Source organism: Pyxicephalus adspersus, chromosome 8 (genome assembly GCF_032062135.1).
Source record: "Pyxicephalus adspersus chromosome 8, UCB_Pads_2.0, whole genome shotgun sequence".
NCBI classification, from domain to species: domain Eukaryota; kingdom Metazoa; phylum Chordata; class Amphibia; order Anura; family Pyxicephalidae; genus Pyxicephalus; species Pyxicephalus adspersus.
In genome coordinates, this window is record NC_092865.1 from 54582620 (window position 1) to 54604310 (window position 21691).

The window sequence follows — 21691 nt, forward strand, 5'->3', positions numbered from 1 at the left end:
TCCAGAAGGGCCCCCCGCTGCCACCAACGGCCGACCCGCATCCTCTTCTTCTGATGATGATAATTCCCCCTCCGATCGGGGAACGCCGTCTTCCGGGTCCACGTCACTTCCGGCTTCCGGGTAAACCCGCGATGACGCGGCGCGACCCGCCGCATCATATCCGGGCGCCTCCTCCGCATCCCGGCCACGTGGAGCCGCCGCCATCTTGGCCATGCGGCCTTGCTCTCCCGGGCCGGCAGGACGCCGGGCCCGCACCGCCAAAGGACCACCGCGGTCCTCCCTGCTCCGCCAGGCAGAGCCCCCGGAGGGACCCGCCACAGCATCACTCCACCGGGGCCCCGCGCCACCAGAGGCCCCGGCTGCAGGTAAGGCCTCTACAAAGGCCGCGTCCACCCTAGGGGAGAGGGGGCTGCGCTCCCTGACAGCCGCAGCCCCCTTCTTGCAAACCGCCTTCCTGGGGCCTCCCGACCGGAGGCCCCCAGCATCAGACGAGGCCCCCGCCCTGGCCTCTTCCAGCTGCACCGGAGAGCTGTGCCCCCTGCCAGCCACAGCTCCCCTTCTTTTCATCGCCTTCAGACCACCCTCAGGCCGTAGGGCAGCCATCCCAGGTGAGGCCTCCCCTCTCAAGGCCTCACCTGTGTCCGAATGGGGGCTGCGCTCCCTGGCAGCCGCGGCCCCCACTCCAGAACTCCGCCGGCGAAGGGGATTCCTCCCTAGACCCGGTCCAGTCTTAGGCAAGCGGCGCCCAGCTGACCTGCCAGGAGGGTCCCCTAAGGGGCTCCCAGAGTGGCGCAAAGTTCTGCTGAACGGTTCTGGGCTCAAGCGCACCGGAGCCCTAATTCTCCGTGGCCGCAGCCCCTCTAACCTGTCCTGCTGCTGGTCCCCAGGAACCCCCCCCACCGCTTCAGCTACTCTATCCCGCAGCCAGGCTTCACCTTGTGAAGCCGCCGCAGCCCTAAGTTGGCGCATTAAGGCGTCAACAGACTCCATAATGCCTACCTGCACAATGTCCTGCTCTCCAATTTCTTTTTCCCAAAATTTGTGCTGAGGATCCGTTACACCTTCCTTTTATCTCCTACACTCCTCCCCTTACTTTTGACTCTACCTCCTCTCCAGCCCTCTCCTCCACTGCAACTTGATCTCGCACCTGCTCTCCCCCCCCCCTTTCTTCCAAACAGCACGTGCCCCCTGTCATGTCGCCCCTTGCATATCCCCTGCTACGGGCCTCTCTGTACTGCTGACTGCAGCCGGGCCACCAAGCGGAAACATGCCAATCACTGGGAGGGAGGCAGGATTGCTCAATCATGATAACTTTGTAGCAAAGTATGAGGCTTCAGCATGGGTCAAAATGTGTTGGAAAATAGATAACCTGGTCAGCAATTGTGCATAGAACTGTGTTCTTAGTTTAAAAAGGTCTGAAAACATGGCACACGTATCCACAATATTCTGACCTTCCGATCCATGGACCTTTTTGAATTTGATTGATCACTATGTACAGCACATCTTTTGATCCATATTTGCTCTTGCGTACTATATGGTAAAATCAATCGCCTATGAATGGCCGGCTATGGAATTCACTTCTGATCGTTTTATCAGATCAGGAGTGAATATTGCCGATGTTTTCTAAACCTTAAAAGCCAATGCTCATTTGGATCATTCAATCATTTCCCTGGAGGAACTGTTGCGCAATGGTGATTGCTCACATTGTAAATGAAATGACTGGATCAGGGGGACGTTTGTTTTGCACCTGCTGTCAGCCATTAGTAAATGATGATGGTGGATTCCCCAAGTTATGTGTACTTACACAGCAGCTGGAAATCTGTCATACAAGCTGGCCTTACGCATAAGCTAAAGTGAAACTGAGCATAGCATTTGCTTGTGGTCAGCATTGTGAACCGCCGATTATAGTTCTGGTTAGGGCTGGAGGAGAGCCAGGCCGGTTCTGAAACATCAGAAAGAGGAAAAAAGTGTCAGACGTTGCAGCTCTGAATGTGCGCTGAATTGCCACATTTGGTTTCTCAAATTTTATGTTTTATTTTTATTTTTTTTAACTTATTATCAGCTGACAATATTACTCGCAGCGCACAGGAAATCCTCGAAGCTTAGAGCAGAAGTGTTTCTGAAATGTGCAGAGAATTGGCCAGGTTTTCTGTGTATTGTATCCTGGAGGAGGAAACAAAATTCAGGGCACAGCAGATTTTAAGTCAGTGACTTAAAGCAGATGTTTGAATGCACACGTTTAAAGGGCCGGTTCACCCAAAAGTTGGATTTTAGATCGATTTTGAAAGTTCTGGGTAAACTTTTGTCATAAACTTGTGCATCCCCCAAAACCGCCATCTTCGCTGCTGGCTCTTCTGGGTCCTAATGATCCTCTTTGATGGAAGCGATCATTGGAGATCATCGGGTGCAAACACAGGCTTCTTGGCAAACTGTTCTTTGGAGAGTGCAAGGGCTAGGATTTGCCTCATGCCCTTCCTAGTGGTAAAACGATAGTTTATTATGTGTTCTGGCAAGATAAAGATAATATCCCTTATCTTTCCCAGAAATGTGACAAGAGGTGAAAGGAATTTTCCCCAAGGTCTTGGGTGTTACCAGGAGAAGTGTCCCCCCTAAACCTGATCCAGTGACACCTTTTAAGTGATGCAATTTCCATCAAACTCTGCCTCAACAGAGCTGGTAACACAGCAATAAAAAAAACAGAGTTTCCAAACCCTACTGATACTTTACACTATTCTAAACCAAATATTTGATTTGAAGCTGAACTTTAGCCTTCCCTTCCCCTCTTGAACAGTTGTACAGGTTCCATCTCCGATGGGGTAATGAGGAACCAGGAAAAGCAATATATATATTTCAACTTTCAATTGCACAGAGCAAACTAAATGGTTAGGGTTTATATCTGCTATAAATGTGATGGCAGTTGGAATGTATGACAAGTAAAAGAAAAATGTTTTAAAGGTTCGTTTAGGCTTTATTGACTGTTCAGGGTCATGTTAGATCTTCAGTGATGTTTTCTGCGTCTGCGCGATACATAACCCTGGGGCTGTTAAACGGTTGCTTCTTGATTGACTCTTACTCGCCTTGTGACACGCTGCATTAGTGTACAGCTCCACGCATGTTCTGGGTCAGGCACAACGCCAACAGTTCTGCCTGAAGGGTAGAATAAGCTTTAGAATTCCCTTTAAGTCTTGCATCCGTCTCTTCGGTGTAACGTTTTACAGCAAGCAATCAGTGCCGCTTCTGCCAACGTTACACAGGATGGGTAAGAAGTTGTTTGCATGGCACTGGCATACTATTTAACGATCAAAGGTGTTCTAATACAATAAAACCTTTCATCCAAATGATATGATGGTCATTTTTTTTTATTTTTTTTGAAACATTGAAATATTTTTGGCATGGCAAGGCAGTGGTGGTGTTTACCTATGTATTTAAAGAATATAAGGTATCCCATTTCTCATCTGCGGAAGGTATGAAGAATTGGTATGCAATCACATTCCATTTGCTTGGAATTCAGAGATTTTCAGAACAAGATTCCCAGTTCTGCCCAAATAGCCTGTAGATTGCCTCTCCTGGTCTTTTGGCAAGAGGTCAGCAGGGAAATCTCACTGTTGGGATCTTTGAAGTTTTTTGTTCACTTTGTAAAATTAGTCAGTCATTGTGTGAGGCTGTATGTAAGGATTTAGTTTCTGTATTTATTTCATCCCCACGTCTCTTGCATTGTATGAGAGCTCAGGCTCACTTGTTTGCACTGGGGTGCAGGGAAATTACTAAGATGATATAGCAGGAAGTTTTTGGACGTGAGCTGTCCAGTTTAGCACAGTACTAAACAGTAAATAGTTAATGCCCTTGCACGTTTCACATACTTTGTCTTTTTTGGAGTTTGTTCTTATACAAAGAATATATAAATATAGATGCAAACCCTAACAGAATGACAAGTATTTTGCACAATGGTTGCCATTCTACCTCCCTTCCTCATCTCCATAAGAAAACTGTCTCCACCTTCCTTCCTATAAAATTTAGCATCTCGGTGCTGGTGATTTTTTTTTTTTTCAGCTTTTTCCTATCCACATGTCCTCCCTCCAGCATTGGTTGACACCATTGTTCCAGACCATTTGAATTGGCTGCCCAACACTTCACAATGCATAGAATAAATTGTGAATGCTACGCCTTTTAAAAGTATATTGTACGATGCACAAGGCACCATACGAGTGTTGGTAAGGTGCACGTGAAATGCCATTAAGAATGAATGGCAACCCAGAGCACCAATGTGGGTTTTGTTCATCACCATATGGAAATGCATGCTTCAATGCAACACTGTAGTGGGAACAAACACTTTTGGGGTTATCCTAATTCCTATTCTAATCCTAAAAAGTTGGTGCCCCAATCCCTGGTGAGTGGATCACACAAGCAGGGTTTCCATGCACCAGCAATATGCAGAACACCTCTAGGTTGCCATATTTCATTGAACTTTTTGTCCATTTTAGAAAACTTATAGCATCTGCAGATTGAAATTCAAAAGATCATTTTAATAACACTAATTACAAAGTGACTTCATTTGTATTCATTTGTGACTTCATTTCAGTTACAATATTTTTTTTGTAATGGAAGTGAAATTTCCTTTTAGCAAATTAAAAATTTAACTATCAGACCCAAAATGCACTCAACAAGGCTAAATGGGGTTAAAATTAAACAAATGTGTTCTATAATGCTGTAGGCCTGTGCTGTTTCTAGAAGTTTTCTGCGATCAGCCAGCCCCCTTCGGCCATGGAGCAGCTCTCATCTAATAAGCTGCAGATCGAGTGACAGGAAATTCTCTCTTGCTAAGGGTCATGCAAGGACAGAGAAGAATAGAAAGGAGCTTCACACCCTGACTCCCTGCTTGCAGGTCTGCAGTAAAGTCTCGGCCCTTTTTCAGGGTAGATCTCCAGCATTCCTTCACTGTTAGCATGTATTGTTCACTGCAGAGGGCTGTAAAGAGGAATTACCCCTCCCCGCCGCCCCCCTGCTGAACATTAAAGAAGACTGCCATGGCACGTCTGCATTTGCAGCACATTGTGTCATAGACGCATCAATAAGAGGCAGAGCTTATAGTTAATTTTTTAAGGAGAAAGCATGTCGGGGGTTTCAATAGGTGGACAAAATAATGGAGAATCACCGAGTGAGATCTGGGAGCCAAAAGGATCTTGGAAGGAGCCAGAGAAGATTAGCATGCATTGACCTCAATAAAATTGACTGCCAACCCCCAGTCACTGGCGGAGTATTTTTTTTCTTTTCCCCAGACATATTTGCTACCTGACTCTGGGAATGTCTCCAGATTTAATTTAATGCTTTCTCTGGTGGTCTTTTTTTATTCTTTTTCTTTTTTTAAAGTGTACCTAAAGCCTAAAAAAAGTATATTGTGGTTTACCAGTCCTTCGATTTGGGGTCTGTGTGTGTGTGTATTTATGTATATGTGTATATACGTGTGTGTGTGTGTGTGTGTGTGTGTATATATATATATTATATATATATATATATATATATATATATATATATATATATATATATATATATATATATATAAAAGAGAGATATATAGAAAGATATAGTGATGCACTTCATGTCCCAGATTCTATATCGGAGCAGCACTCAAGATGTGTGATAGAAGCTTGAAAGGCCACCTTCATTTCCCTTCTCCATAGCACAGGGAAGGAGCTGTTCTTTAATCCACAGGGGTGACCTAGTCAAAGATGATAACACTGCTTGGCGATTTCATGGCGGCAAAAGCATTGTGTGGTCACCTAACTACCATAATAATTTGAGCTCATTGTATTTCAAGCTGGATGAATTTTTTTTGTTGGCAGGTATCGAAAAAAATACTTTCATATTTAACAGAGCAAATTGGCCAAACAAGAGAAATGATTTGCTAAAAGTTGACACTTGTGCTTTTATGAAAAGAATAGAAGAATCTTTCTGCAGCTTCATGGTTCCCACGCCCCAAATAGATTGACTGTTAAACTGCCTACAGACATTTATTTATACACAATGCATCCATCATGCACCATCCAGCTGTCAAAAGAAGTGACAGATTGTTGTACAAGAATCGGGTGAATGTTTCTGCAGGTTTCCTATAGATATTGTGGGAGTCACTTCATAGATATCCCTGGTCTTTCTGTTGGTATGTTGGGAAGACCAAAGGAGTTGTATAGGAGATATCCTTCCCTCCTGACAACCACATTCCCATCCCATGAGGACGCTGGGCACTTGGCCAGCTAAAAGCCAAGCACCATCACTGTCATGTGTAAAGAAAAGGGGAATGTGTCATAGAAATACAAGATATGTTGTATGGTTTTCCAATGGACAAGGAAATATAGTTGCAATGACTAGTATCAAATTTACCTTGCTACTTTGCCAACTATATATGTATATGCAAACCATACAGTAATCCTGCTCTGAGGCAGTAAATGCTAGTTGCCTGCCAGTAATGCTGAATCAGGGGTTCTCTGATACCAATTTGTATCACGGATGTTGAGTTTTCTTGCTCCAGGTCACTAGAGCAGTGTAGTTAAGGATGGCAAAGCAACTAGCATTTTCCGGAGGTGGTCGGCAGTAAAAGTCTCTTTATTTCCTCTCCTTGAAGATTTCCTTTAACTGAATGCAGAATTTGCTTTGCTGATGCACAAGATCCAGTGTTCTGATGAACAGTGTGAGATGAGAACCTATTTTTGCAATAGTTGCTGTTTCTTTTGATCTTCAAGTGATCAAAGGCCCTCTACTAATTGATCTTTGTTGCAGGGAGACCTCTGATTGCTTGGTGACCTAATCAGTTGTGAACATCTGAAAATAGAAGTTGGAGGATTGCAAGCTCAGAACTTTTACCTAAGGGGGGAAGGCAGTAGGCTAGGTGGGGGATGCTGTGGATAGTGCATGGGAATGGCGCATAGAAAGAGTCTATATAGAATGTGGGACTGTTGGAAGCATTATTGAGGAGCTCTGCAACAGTAAGAATTCTATACAAATGTCCTAGTGGCTCCTTGACTGGACTCCAAAACTTTACAAAAAAATGCCTAGAGTTGGTCTTTAAATTGATGCCACCAGGTAGACGGTCATTGCAGATGCAGGAAACAAAAGTGGCATCCACAGAGAGGTTGGTCATCATTTTGACCACTAAAGCCTTGTAAAGATGCTAAATAACTGTCATTCATTATAAGCGTTGGTAATCATTTTGGGTGAATGAGTGCTGTACAGACCGGATGTTGGACTACCTCTTAGTCTGGTAAATGAAGAAGGGAGGATGGGCAGGAGGTGCGCCATTGCATCCTCTGCTTTTGTAAAACAATGGCTGTAGTTAGCAGGTGGTCCCTTTTATGACCAACTTGGTGGATACCCTAATAGTGTCATGGGTCACTTGACCTGATGCTAGATTTTTACCTAGGACTTGGGGCAACGTCTACTATTATAGCATGGTAGTCAGTGGCAAGAATGATGAGAAGATTTATGAATGTCACCCTTACAGATAGCCAGTAGATTTTATTGACCCAAGATGCACACATTGCTTAAGGAAACCTCTATAGGAACCCTAGATGAGAAACTCTGGTCTACAAAGGTTTTTAAAAACTGAATTTTGTTTTCTTTAAATTGTGCACAGTACAAGGACAGACCTCCCTGTTTTTAAGGTTTGTGCCACTCATGGTAAATTTTCCTCTGATTTGGTGTGCAGGAAGGACCTTTCTGCAGGCCAGTGACATGTCATAGTAGTGGGAGGGAGTGGTGTTGACATAGTAAAGAGTCCTTGCAGAGGGAGCTGTCAGGGACCTTACTTGGTGCTGGCAGATAGCCATGTACAGTGGCATATAATTGCTGTGCAAATAAAGCAATGTGAGCTGGAAAACTGATGAAACATTGCTTCACATAAGTAATGCTTTCTTACTTCATGGGTATTGATGTGAACAGACTTTTGCTGTTGAAAGTTTAAAAACTCCTCTGGGTACAATTTGTGCCCTAGTTCAAATTAAAAAATAAAAAAGTGGATTGCATTTTCTCAAGTTTTCCATGCATCTTCCTGTTTGTCCTAATGTAGAAAATAAAATTATTTTTCTTATGATGCACTTTGAGTTTCAGTACAGTCATTTTGTGTGTGTGTTCTTTTTTTCAGTAACATGCAATACCCTAACCAGATCAAGACTTGATAATCTCAAATGAAGGCTTACACAATTCTTCCTCTGGCGGGTGAATAGAGCAGAAGAGAGAGGACATGTATATAGTGTTATGTATATGTGGCAGTGTTTCCCACCAGACCCTTTTAGCTGGGCACACCACCCAGCACTTTTCATTAACTACCTGGGTGCTTTTGGGTGGCTGCTGAAAAGTTAGGTTACAATACTGGGGCTGCCACCCGCCTACAGCTTCTTACCACTCAGTTTAAAAAAAATTCTGGAGGGAATGCTGAAGTGGCAAAGTATACATGAGCGCATGACTTCACTTAAGGTTATAATTAATTATGGCAAATGAAAGAAAAAACAGTTTTTGTGCTAGATTTTAACTTTTAGGTGTAAGTATAGTTTTCAAAACGTCTTTTGTAAAGGATTTTCATGCAAAGAAAAAGTTTTGTGCCTACGTTTCCTTGGTCGACTTAGACTTTGTCCTCTGGGTTACTGAGAGTTAATGCGGTTCCTGTGAGCTAATTCTCTGTGTGGAAAAACACTGGGTTCCCCAGGGATTCTGTATTGCATTTTTTCCTGCTGGATCCCTTCCAGTTAAAGCTATGCTAACATCGCTGTGTAGGGATTTTGGTGAAAGATCTCAGCCCTGTCCAGTTATTGTTCATGGGTTATTGCATCTTGGGCTCATAAGTAGATTTCAGCAAATGCAGATATTTGGATGTGCTGGCTGTAAGATCTTTTGTACAAAACCCACTTGCATGCTTGCCCTAATGTACATGTTAAAAGTGAATCTGTGGCCAGGCTGTGGATATTGAAGTTTTTACATATATTCCTGAAAAACTCTGGTAAAACAAGCCTACCATGACCTGTGTAGCTGCAGACATTATGGAGCAATGCATTTTCAAAGTTCACTATAGAAGCTTTAAAGCAATTTAAGTTGCTTTTGGCAGCTCGGCTCACCTTGCTGTCCCTCCTAGCAGTGACTCTGCAGCTCAGCTCCCCTTTCAAAGGGGACTTGGCAGTTCTACAACCCTTCCCAACAGTAGCCCTTTACCTTTTTTATGTCAACATATACCAGAAGCTGAATTGGTGAAAGACCTGACTCTAGTGACATCCGTGTTCTTACGGTGAACTTTTTTTTGGGTTCAATAGATCTAAGTACTTGTTGAGTTTCTTTTGAAAAACAGCAGAGCAAACTGGGACATGTGTCTGTGCTTAGGCACTCCCGTTCCATTGCCTTATAATTGTATATCTGTAGTGTGCGGTTATCTAAAACTTGGCCTCCAATTGCTAATCTCATAAGATTTGGAATTAGATTTGGTGGTGTCACTACAGTGCTGCTCACTGTTCTTGCTGGAGATGACTTCAGGCATTTTGGTGCAGTTGCAACAACAGAATTAAGTACTGCCTTTGATACTTGGAAGTGAGGGTAGACTCATGAAAATTTGTTTTGAAAATTGAAATACAAGGTTAATGTCAGACCTATGGCTGTCTGCCACAGGCCTAACCATTCTTACAATCTCTTCCATTGAACTTAATGAGAGTGATTGGGATCTATTTTGTGCAGGCTGTTGAGGTTGCGTTGGATTGTTGCGATATTTGAAAGCATTTTTGCCTGCCCTAGAGCAGACAACCTCTTCCATTGACTTGAATGCAACCACTTCCAACCGCAGCTCACTGCGGTTAGAAAGCAGTTGCTGCTGGAGAAAAAAAAAAATCTGTCAACTTCCTGAAAACATTGAACAATGGTAAACCGCATCCTCAACCGCGTGACACACAGGTTGAGTGCAGTTGAAGTTGGACTGTGGTTGACACATCAACTGCAGGGTTAAACCGCACAGGAGACTGAAATTGATTTAACTTTTGCGGCTTGCAACCACATCCCTGAAAAAAGCCTTGGTGCAAGTAAAAACAAATATTACAGACAGTGCTTACCTTTGCTGGTGGTAAAGATGTACCTGAAGACCTACAATGTAAGGATCTCCCTGCTACTGCTTCATTCATAATTCATTTAGATTTGTGCTTCCTCCAGCTGTCCTGCTGCTTCTTCTATTAGAACATCTGTAAAATCAACTCTGCTATATTTCTAAAGAAACAGACATTGCAGCATCGCATAAAACCATGCAATGCATGTTGCAATTTATTTTTCAAATTTTTGTGTAGAATCTTGGTTTAAAGTGGAGACTCCCATATATACAACACTACTCACTGGCCTTGGAAAATCCTCCCATAAAGAAAATCGCCAGCTAAAAGATGTGTTTGTTTTACATATAAACCCTTTTCCCATTGGAAAAGTTCTACAAATTGTATTAGTTTTTAAGTCCCAACCTCGCCTGAGCTTTTTAAACAAGTGTATTTTAGGACTCTGCCAAGATTGGCTTGAAATGTGAATATGGTTTAAAGTTTTAGGGGATGGTTTTGTTTTAAAGAACATCTAGCACATATTTGACATAGTTTACTAGCTATCTAAGTTTAGAGGAAATATGGATCTCATTAAACAAGACTTTCCCATCAAGCACAATCGTCTTGTGTTTCATTCCATAAATTCACTATTAGGACAGGGCTTTCGGGGGGAGGGGGTCAACTCTTGGAACTGATTGTGTCCTGTCCTTAAAAATAAAGGCTTGTTTTATAAAGAAGAACTCTGCTGAGTCTGTCACAACCCTGAATTGATGACACGTTTGATTTTGCAGACAATCAAGTTGGCACAAGGACACGATTTTGGTGTTCTGGTCAGCAATGTTTTGAGTTTTTTTTCCATGAGCATCATAATTTACAGATTATTAATAATATTACACAGTACTTATATAATGCCAAAACATAATACGCAGCGCTGTAAAAAGTCCATAGTCATATCACTAGCTGTCCCTCAAGGTCCTAATGTCCCCAAAATATGTCTTTAATACAGTCTAAGGTCAATTTGGTGGCCAATTAACCTAACTACATGTTTTTGGAATGTGGGAGGAAGGAAGGAAACCCAAGTTATGGTTTACATGGCACTATCAGCTCGTGTGGTGGCATTGATTGGCCCATACCTGGAAATACTGGATATTTCTTTTGGCTACCTGCACAGGGGAATGTATAATGGTCAGGGTTGTGGGGTTAAAGCAAGGTACTTCTCAGTCAGTGAAAGCGTTCTCATTGGAACGTTAAGCCAACAACTGTATATGGTACCCAGCAGTAGAGCTTTAAGGAGGTGGCAGAAGGATTGGCCAAAATGAAAGCTGTGGTTGCTGTTTGCATGTTGTGTATTGTGGGTTCTTGGAGTGCATTAAAGATAACCTAAAGAGCCCAGCACATGGTGAGTACCATATTCCAGGTCATGCCATACCTTCAGCATAGTCAGGGAACCAGAATTCTCAAAAAGAGAGTTCAACAATTGTCGCCCCCACATTCTTCTTTTGAAAGAGTCCCTTTAATATCTTTGTTGGCTTATCACTCCTTTTCCATTCTTATTCTGCAATGGAAATGTTTGTGCATAGGATGTATGGGATGCCTGCAGTGAGCACACATGCAAAATAAAGAGGCGATACATCCACATTATTACCGACAGGTTTTCTTGGATTTCTTGTACCTGTACCGACAGGTACATTGTTATAGAATTTGCATGATCCATTTTATAAATCAGCATTCGACTTTGCATTGCAATCGCCACCTGGCTGACATCCTGCCTAAATTATTCTTCCGGCCCTGTTCTGTAATGTCTGTGTGTGCTGTATTTTATTGTATGGCTGGCACAATAATTAACCAGTTATTGATAGGATATGGGTGGCATTGGTGGTATGATTACAGTATTTTAGTTTTTATAAAAGGATCACAATGTTATGATCACTTTAAGGGTGTGGAAACACTCATTGAATGTCATTCAGTTTGCATTGTGCATAATAAACATTAAAAATATTCACTAAAAAGCATGATTCTACCCTTGTCACCCTTGTGCCTATTCAATGTGCTGGAAGAAAGTGCCAACGGTAGGAAAAATGGGGAGGAGGGCATCATCTTACTTCCAGCCAGGTATCACAGAACGCATTAGCGATCAGTGACTCAATTTATATATTTGCATTGCTGTAAAACACAACCATGGTGTAGCCCTGCAAACCAGAAAGCAAAACCTCCATATATATTAATGGTGGGCAACTCGCCTATAAAGGGAGCCCCTGTCATCACCAAAGGGACACGGATAACATTTAATAAAATGCTACAGAAAGCTGCTAGACTGTAGCCATTATATAGGAATTGGTGAAGACCGAGGACATGCTTGCAGATGCTTAGCACGCGACTGCTGAAGATCAATTCTCTTCCAACCCCTTTACAAATCATTGTTCTTCCGTACAAATAATATCTTCCCAACAAGATTATTTATGAACAGAGTGAAAGAATGAACATTGCATGAAAAAGTAACAATGTAAAACAAAAACAAAGAAAGGTGCTCAGATGAATCCTCCTCAGCCAACAAGGACCCCAAACCAGTTCAGTAGGGGACCCAAAGTCTGTTCTGCACAGGAGCCCACTGTTATGTCCACCATTGGACACCAAGGATATATACCGATGGCTGGCGCTATGTAACCTTTTTGCCAGCTCTGCTGTGCCCACTCCACCTGCATGTGCCCCGCTATTGATTAGCAAGTCCCTTCATTGCTGTGATAGGTCAGTAGTGGAATGCTGTAGGTTACGGAAGGATGAGACCGTGACCAGAGTAGGAAATCTTTGCATCACAGATCCCCTTGGGCCACTGGGCACGCTGCAGAATTTTATAGCAACATTTTTTTTTTTATACTTCAAGCCTGTAATAGTTTTTCCAGTAATTAAATTCCTCTTGTGTGTGCTATTCGTGCAGATCTGGCATTGACATGCCTGTGACAAAGTTCAGGACTCATAAAGTATCATGGCTTGACTGCGACACCCTCGGATGCCACGCAAGCTCAGAGTATTACTGGCCTCTTAGGTGAAGGACGTGCTTGTTTATTTTTCTGAGCCACTTTGCTGTAAGTGGATGGATCTCGCCAATCACATACCTTCTGATACAATCCTGGAGGCTTACGAGCAAAGCCAGGGGGCTATGATTATGGGTGCTTCCCTCTAAATGAAAAGCTACATTTGCTTAAAGCAAATTGTGATGTGTTTTCATGTGTTAAATTATTGTAACGCTCACCTGATTGAGAATATTTCACACACAGTGAGAGCTGGAAAGCAACTTGCAGAATCTTAATAGTTTGTCTGGAAATTTAAAGGAACCTGTATAGTATGCTGCCAATTCCAACTTTTGTTATCAGGCCTATATAATGGAATTGGTAGTTTTTACATTACAGATCCTGACCAAACAAACATGCACAGCAAAAATTCTTACTTGGCTGTGACCTGACCTGCTGCATGCTTGCCCTTGGTCAGGGACTCAGAGTATTGAAGTTGGTGACAAGCAGTTATCGAAGGCATTTTAAGGTCACCAGTGTTGACCTAATTGCTTTCTGCTGTATGGAAGTGAAGACAAGGGTTGTGCCGTCTGCTTTTTCTTAATTACTTGTCTGTATACAATTGGCATGGAGAGTATGTTTAGCCATTGGGGGTCTTCCTGCTTTTAGCAGTTGGAGATCTGTTATTCTAGTGATTACATGAGTGCATTGCTACATTGAAATAATCATTTTTGACAGCTAAAGTCAAAGGCATTAAGGTATTCTAGTGTGTTGGTTCTGGTGCCACATGGTCTGTATATCTATATATTCTGTATGTTTGTTTTATCCCTGATCCTTTCTATTTTGTACAAATCGGAATACAGACAAACTAAATGTAAGCAAAGCAATGTTGTAGCAGCCTATCTAATTGCATGCATGTCTGCAAACCTAATGTGCGTTTATTTTCCTATGCTAATACAGGGTGTTTTTTATGCCTATGGTTGTTTTGTATTAGAATAATAGTTTTAGTTTTTCTGTTTCTTTTACATGTGTGTTTGCCGGCCTATATTTGCATATTGATTTAGAAATCTGATGGTGGTATTTCAATTTAGTTAATTGACCTTGCTGATGAAGGGGGCATTTGGGAAGCTTTCAGGATAAGCCAAGCAGAACAAGGACCAGTGCAGTGTGATGATGTTCATTCATAGGTTAATTAGCAGGAAGGGGACACAGGAAGCAACATGAGAATATATTGTGTCACCCTTCTGGCTTTGCATCACGGTTGGGTTGTATAAATAACTCTGGCTAACAAATATTTTGGCAGGCAAAACACTACCAACCCCGTCCCAAGGTGAACATGTCTTTCTGTGCTCCCTGGCAGCCTCCCTGCTCTCTCCAGCCCTTATTCCATTGCTGTCATGGGGCAAGGTTTTGGATGTACCACTGGTGCCCAACCTGCAGCTGCATGGCATTTGAGTGGCCCTTGTAGAAAACATTTTGTGTTTGTTTAAGAAAGTGAAAGACAACCTTTCTTTCAGGTTACATTTTTTACAGCGGTAAAAGGTGAATATACCTTGCAGGGAGGCCCAAATAGTTGCAATGACAGTGGATGAAAAATTCTATTCCTTCCAGCTTGGGAAATTGAGCCCACCAACAAAATATAAAAATGCATATTATAAATTGCTTATCATGCGTGCAAAAAATGTACACGGACAAGGGTGAACCCAGTCTAAATGGTTAGTGGTTTTGTTTCCCTTTAAAGTTTTCGCCTTGTAACCGCAGCGCCACATGCTTATCTGTAGCGATCTGTACTGTATGACATTCATTTTCCGTTTCATAAAATGGTTCAGAAGTGGGATTGGCCTTTTACACCCGCAGAGTCTCCCCCATTTAAGAGTCCATTAGTGCATCTTGCAGGGCAGGCACTGCGGAGCTGCGCGTTTGAAGTGACAAGCGCCGTGTTTTCTGTTGACAAGTGAACATGCTTTCTGTCGACTAGCTGATCGCACTTTGCTCCAGGAAGAATGTCACACGGATGTAGTTTGGTCTGTGGCGATGTTCTTTGTTTCACTCCTTATCTGAGACTATGGGACGGGACTAATTAAAAATGTAGGGTCAAGAGCATAGGGCATTGTAACAAGATTCTTGTGCGGCGAGTTGCTAGGCGCAGCATGACAATTACTATTCTCTCCGCACTCCCTTTCTGTTGTGATTCAGTTGTATGCAATTCTACTATAAACCCAAAGCAAACGGTCTATAGCTTTTATTGTTCTCATTGAAGGTGATGGGCGCCATGCTGTGCTACTAATGGCAGACTTTGGTTCTAACTGCTGCCAATATGTCATTTGTTTTAAGCTGTACCTTAACAACACGCTCACATATATACATTGCCAACCGTGCCAAAATGCACTGGTAAGGTACGTAGCAGGCAGTCTTTCCATTGGCTAGTGGTTGTTGGGAGCAGTTTTCTTTTTCCATGCATGAGCTCATTGTTAGTATTGCTTCAGATTCAATTCAAAGAGAAGAGAGGGAACATAGCAGTCTATGTGAAAAAGTGGGTCACACAAATAGTAGTGAGCTGCTGTGAAGTAGAAACTTATGCTTGTCCATTCTGTGTCTTGATCTGAATATTTTTGAAAAGAATAATATATTTAGAAGAAAGGATAGCAGTGTTCTCCCTAGCTCTTTTTAGCTGGGCGCACCACCTGACACTTAACCACTTGGCTGTTTTTGGCTGTTTTCCCCTTTGAGTGACGGCTCCCCACGCATGGACAGTCTGGATTCTGTAGGTTTATTGGTCCATGAGGTCTAAAAAGTTTGCGACCACTGCTCAAAATCATCTACCCCCCCACACACACTTTATTCTATATTGCCAAAATGTCCGATAAAATCCCTGAATAAAGTGTTTTTTTTTTTTTTTTAGATTGGCATACTCCTTTAAAAGTATATTTCTGCTCTATAGGTTTTCATATAGTAAACATATTCTTCAATGAAGTCCATAACTTAAGCTTGTCAATTGGCTATCTGAAGCACTGTGCCTTTTTGTGACCACTTGGACAGCTGTTAGATGGTTGAAACCTGTCCATGAATTATAAAACTATCTTGTCATCCTATCAGTGTTTGTAGTCCAAATCTGCAGAGCATCCAGGCTACATAGAACAACCACACTACTCTTCCATCGTAACAATTCTGCAAGTGTGTACGGAATCATAAAGATATATATATATATATATATATATATATATATTATATATATATATATATAATATATATATAGAGAGAGATAGAGAAAGCTTTCATTTGGTTGGCTGGGCCCCATTCCATGCATTGGTCCAGGTAGGCATTGAGGAACTCGTACTTCTACATTGGAGATGTTGAAGAATTCAATAATGGGATACCTCTGACCTTTTGAATGGCGGCCTTGACTTCATTTGTACGTTTGGCGCCCTTTCAGAAGGGAAAAGGGGAAGGAAATATCTCAGTCCGTTGGTTGGCTTTTGGAGTGATACATATGTTCTCTCTTAGAAGAGCTTAAAGTACACGTGGAGATTATTTGAGCGTATTCTTTACTGTCCTCAAATCTCCTGAAACCTGAGGCTGATGAATTAATTAAATATCCCCTTGGGATAATGACTCAGCTTTTGAAGCCCGGTAGATTAAAGGTGTTTCTTTTTTTTTTTCTTCCTCTTACAATTTCAGGCCGTGTTTCACATAAATGAAATCGGCCAATACCTTCCAAAATAGCTTGTAAAATGACCGGCCGTTTCCTTTTGCTTTGGCTGTTTTTCCTCATTTTAATTTGTGGTTTTCTTTTACTAATTCCTTTTTCCAGCCTCCTAATTCAAAGAGCTGCATGTGTGTTTTTAGGCATGTTACAAAAAAATGGATCAAACCCTGCTGTGTTGCGTTGAAGTTGTACTCCTCTGGTATGGGTTTTTGTATCCTAATTATCAGCTGTCTGGAAGCATATGCGGGCATACAAGAAAGACCACTTGTAGAGTGGGATGTGTAATTCTCTTATGAATAGATGTGAAATGTTACTCTAGGCTTAATGTAAAGAGAGCTTGTACTGTGCTAATAAACATGCTGTAAAGGTGCCAGGAAAGGGAGATAGAGATTGAATATATATTGGCTAAGCCATGTTTAAAGGAGCACTTTCAGTGCAAATCTTGCTGCTGTTGACTCGGTAGGTCATACAGAATTTTTAAGTTAGATTTTGTACCCTTTTTTTTTTGTTGAATGTTGTATTTTTGCACACTGAAGTCTGCAATCTCATAATACGCCTATACCGCTAAACTCTTTTCCTGGCTGGAAAATAAATTCCTGTTTCCCAAGAGCTCCCTCAACAAGCTACACATCCATCCCCATCTACCATAGGCACACCATACAGGGAGCACAATGAGGCTAAAGCGGCATCAAGACTTCAACTCTGGTGTACATATGCATTCACAAAATTATATAAGGGAGTGAGGGTAAATGTATCACACACACACACACACACACGTCTTTCCTTCCCCATCCAATGTGGACAGAAAAGTTTGTGACCAGCTTGATTTCTTTCCTTGATTAGATCTGCAAAAAATAAATACATTTGATTCAAAGAATGTTGGTTGGATATACCAATGTAGCAAATAGCAATAGGAACATACATGGACTTTTTAAGTGGCACCAAATGCTCCCGTAATTGTTTAATGCTTCAGTCCTTGCAAAACTGATATAGCAATGGTAAAAGCTAACAAGTTGCTTTACCTTTTAGTTTTTTTTTTATTAATGGATGGCATGAACTTGGAGGACTCTCTCAAATCTTCCCACCCTCTCCAAGTATGAACATAGGGTGCCACTACCATTCCTTGATGTTTTGCTCATCGACTTCATTTTTAATGAATGTGGTGATTTCTACTTCTGCAGCAGGTGTGCTCAGAGATGGGAATTGCAGCATATAGGTCTCCCAAGAGATGCAGATTTGTGAGTCTCGAAGTGCTGGTTTAGATGGTTGGTTGTGAAGTGGTGCAGTTATCACTTCTCAAACTTATGTAATTAACCACCTACAACAACATTTAAGCTACGTACACACGGCAGATTTTTATCGCCCGATAATCGGCATCGGCCAATTATCGGGCGAAAATCTTCCGTGTGTACAGTCGGTGTCGTCCATCGTCCAGACGACCGACCTGCCGGATCCACGGACGATGGACGACAGCCGATCGTATTGAAAGGGAAGGGGAGAGCGCGCAGCAGGGTGCCGCTCCGTCGCTCTCCCCCCTCCCCTCTCCATAGAGCATGAACGGTGCTGTATGTACAGCATCGTTCATGCATCTTGCAGCCCCTTGTCGTTGGAAAGGATCGTGAAAGATCCTTTCCAACGACAAAAATTGCAAGTGTGTACGCAGCTTTAGTATTTAACAACAGTGGGCTTCCTTGTTCACCTATGTTGGGAGATACAACCAACTGGCAGATGAAATGGAGTCTGAGAATGCCAAATCCACCTCTGTGCCTAACAAACATCTAACAATGGCCAATTAGAAAATGCTTCTAAGATTGGACTGCTGTAGTTCCTTTTTAATGATAAAACATGGGAAAAAAGGGCCACTTGATAGCCTAGAAACTGCTGCCAAAAAATTCTGAAAAACCGTCCATGTGAACAACCGGCACTAATGATGGATTCATTTTCTTCATTTGTATTGCTCTGTTTTTTCCACACAGCTCTGTAGGGAACATTGAACCGTTCAAATTAGTCCCAAAGGAATGTACAGTGTTAACAAGCATGCACACCTGAGCACACAATAGGGCTATGCTAGGATGAAGGCAATTACTAACCCACATGTCTTTGGATTATGGAAGGGATAGTAAGCACCCAGAGGAAATGCACACAATCAAATGGAGCGCATGCAAATTTCATGCAGATAGTATGGCTGCAAATAAAGCCAGGGTGAAGGATAGCTTATTCATAGATCAAGAACTCACCATCTGCATTATCTAACATTTAATTCATTACAATCCCATGGCAGAAGTGCTTTCTAGTGAGCCTTATTTATATGCATCAAGGCTTTCATTGGTCTATTGACCTCACTGGCTCTATACCACTTTTGCCAAACCTTCAGCCTGTTGGCACTTATCGAGTGGCCATTGGGGTCCTTGTAAAAAACATTTGCTTTGTTGCTTGTTTTAGCCAGTGAAAGACAACCTGTTCTTTAGAATGGTTTCTAGTAGGTAAAATGGTTTTATTTCGTACATACAGTCTTATTTTTTCTCTGTCTATTCTCTTTTCTCTTTTTATGCTTATTGCTCTTATTTTTTGATGGATACTGTCAAAAGTAATATGAAATCTAATAATTTCTAAGAAAGCAGAGCACAAATCGGGAGGCAATATTTTGAGATCTCTAGCATGCTCATGTCACATATCCCCAGTTTCTGAGTATCATGAAGCATGCCCCCAGTCTCAAGCAACTCGTATAGCATATTCAAAGTCTCTAACAATCTCCTATAGTATGCTTGCAGTCTCTGACTATATTCTATGAAATGCCTGCAGTCTTCTATAGCATGCCTGTCATCTGACTATCTCTTATAGCATTCCTGCAATCTCTGACTGTCTCCCATAGCATGCCTTGCACCTCCTACTATCTCCCATAGCATGCCTGCAGCCTCCCGTTCTCCTCTGTTGCGCGTCGGCTGACTCCCGTTCTCCTCTGTTGCGCGTCGGCTGACTCCCGTCTCCTCTGTTGCGCGTCGGCTGACTCCCGTTCTCCACTGCTGCGCGTCGGCTGACTCCCCTTCTCCTCTGTTGCGCGTCGGCTGACTCCCCTTCTCCTCTGTTGCGCGTCGGCTGACCCCCCTTCTCCTCTGTTGCGCGTCGGCTGACCCCCCTTCTCCTCTGTTGCGCGTCGGCTGACCCCCCTTCTCCTCTGTTGCGCGTCGGCTGACTCCCCTCCTCTGTTGCGCGTCGGCTGACTCCCCTTCTCTTCTGTTGCGCGTCGGCAGCCTCTGACGGCTTTCTGTAGTATTAACAAAAATGTTCGGCCTCCTATATTTAGTAGGTTAACCACCCCAGCTCTATTCACATTAGATCTTTGCAAGGTATTCTCACATATTGTGTTCTATGGAATGTTGCCTGCATTGCCTGATGCTTGAAGGCCTTGATGGGATTCTCTTGGCTTTCCCCCTGGACTGCCCTGTCAGATGAATAGTTGACAGTCTGGCAGAAAGTGTAATTTTTGCCTCCAGTGCTTTGCTGTGTACAGGGCCTCATGGAGGCTGTCCAAGAACTAAAATGTTCCCAGGTTTGTTGCAAAGTGAAGCTTGAAATGTTTAAGCGAACCAAAAACACTCATCACAAAGCTGCATAGTTGTTTATCCGTACAGATTCCCTTCACTGTATTTCTTACTTATCTAATTCTGTAGCCCTTTCTGCCAGCCCTTCCTCTCCTCTCTTAAGTCGATAAGTGTGAAGCTGTCATTGCGCAGACAAAGTAATCATCATGATTCCTCAGAGGGACACAGACGCTATTGTTGTATAGAACAAGGCTGTCCTGCCATGACGCCGCCGCACGAAACCGACGTGCTCAGAATTGGAAATGAGCCGCGCTGCCTTTATCGCCTCGCTGCCTGAAGGATCGCGTTTCCATTGTTCCAGTGCTGTAAAGTGGCACAGCGCAGCAGACAATGCGTAACTTGCTGTAGAGTCTATCCAGGATTCTGTTAAAGTGGACCAGTCTTTTCTTTTGAGACTGACACCCTTCTTGAGCTATGACAATATTTCCCTGCAGCAGCTTGTTTTGAAATGGTTAACCTTTGAGTATGATTTAGCTGTATGTAATACCCATGCTTTGTGCAGGAAATAAATCCATTTGTATAGGCTCATGCACCAGAGGAATGTTTAGGATTAGGGCTGTGGTGGACAAAAACCTCTCCAAATAGGTATTTTAGTCTTACGTTATTAATAAAAAATTAAATAATTAACAGTTTCTGCATAGATGTAGCTGATTTGTGTTTTAGATGCATCTACATTCCTTTTAAAGCTTTTTAAATCAATGTAACTTGATCTTTTAAATGTGTTAATCTTCCTTAAATCCTATGTTTTGTATAGTTTGTAATTGTATGTGTACATAGGAGCAGATATGTTTGCTTATTACTGATGCACGCTGTGGTTCCTGCTTAGTATTAGCATAGTCATTGGGTATTACAGTGTCTTTTTCTGTACCTTAGTTCGTGCCTGCGAGTTGGTTCAGACACATTAGTTAGTTTGTTTAACTTATACAAGCTTCTTAGTAAGCTGTGGATTGCATTGTACGGGATCCATAAATCTGTATATGAAATATCATTACCCTTTTAAAGAATGCAAAGATATAAAGCTCTCATAGATTTTAATTTTAAGCAAGTAAAAAAAAAAAAAAACATAAAGCACCAAATGTGTATTTACAGGATATACTTATGAGAGTTGGTAGCCTATAGTGTATCCTAGCCAAAGACTGAGGTCATTACTACTAGCATTACTAGCATATGTTGGATCCAAAGCCAATGGTTGGGGCCATTATTACTATTGGATAGCCTAAGGTAGATCTTAAACCAATGGCTGAGGCCACTACTACTATAAGATGGCTTAAGGTGCATCTTAAACCAATGGTTAATGCAACTACTAAAATAGGATAGCTTAGGGTATAGCCAAAG

The 21691-nt window shown here is 42.3% G+C and overlaps 1 protein-coding gene across 2 annotated transcripts in view; it reads left to right on the forward strand.

Annotated features, from left to right (window-relative positions):
• Positions 1-21691, forward strand: part of RYBP (RING1 and YY1 binding protein) — a 64672-nt gene that overhangs the window by 21749 nt on the left and 21232 nt on the right. The window lies entirely within an intron of this gene.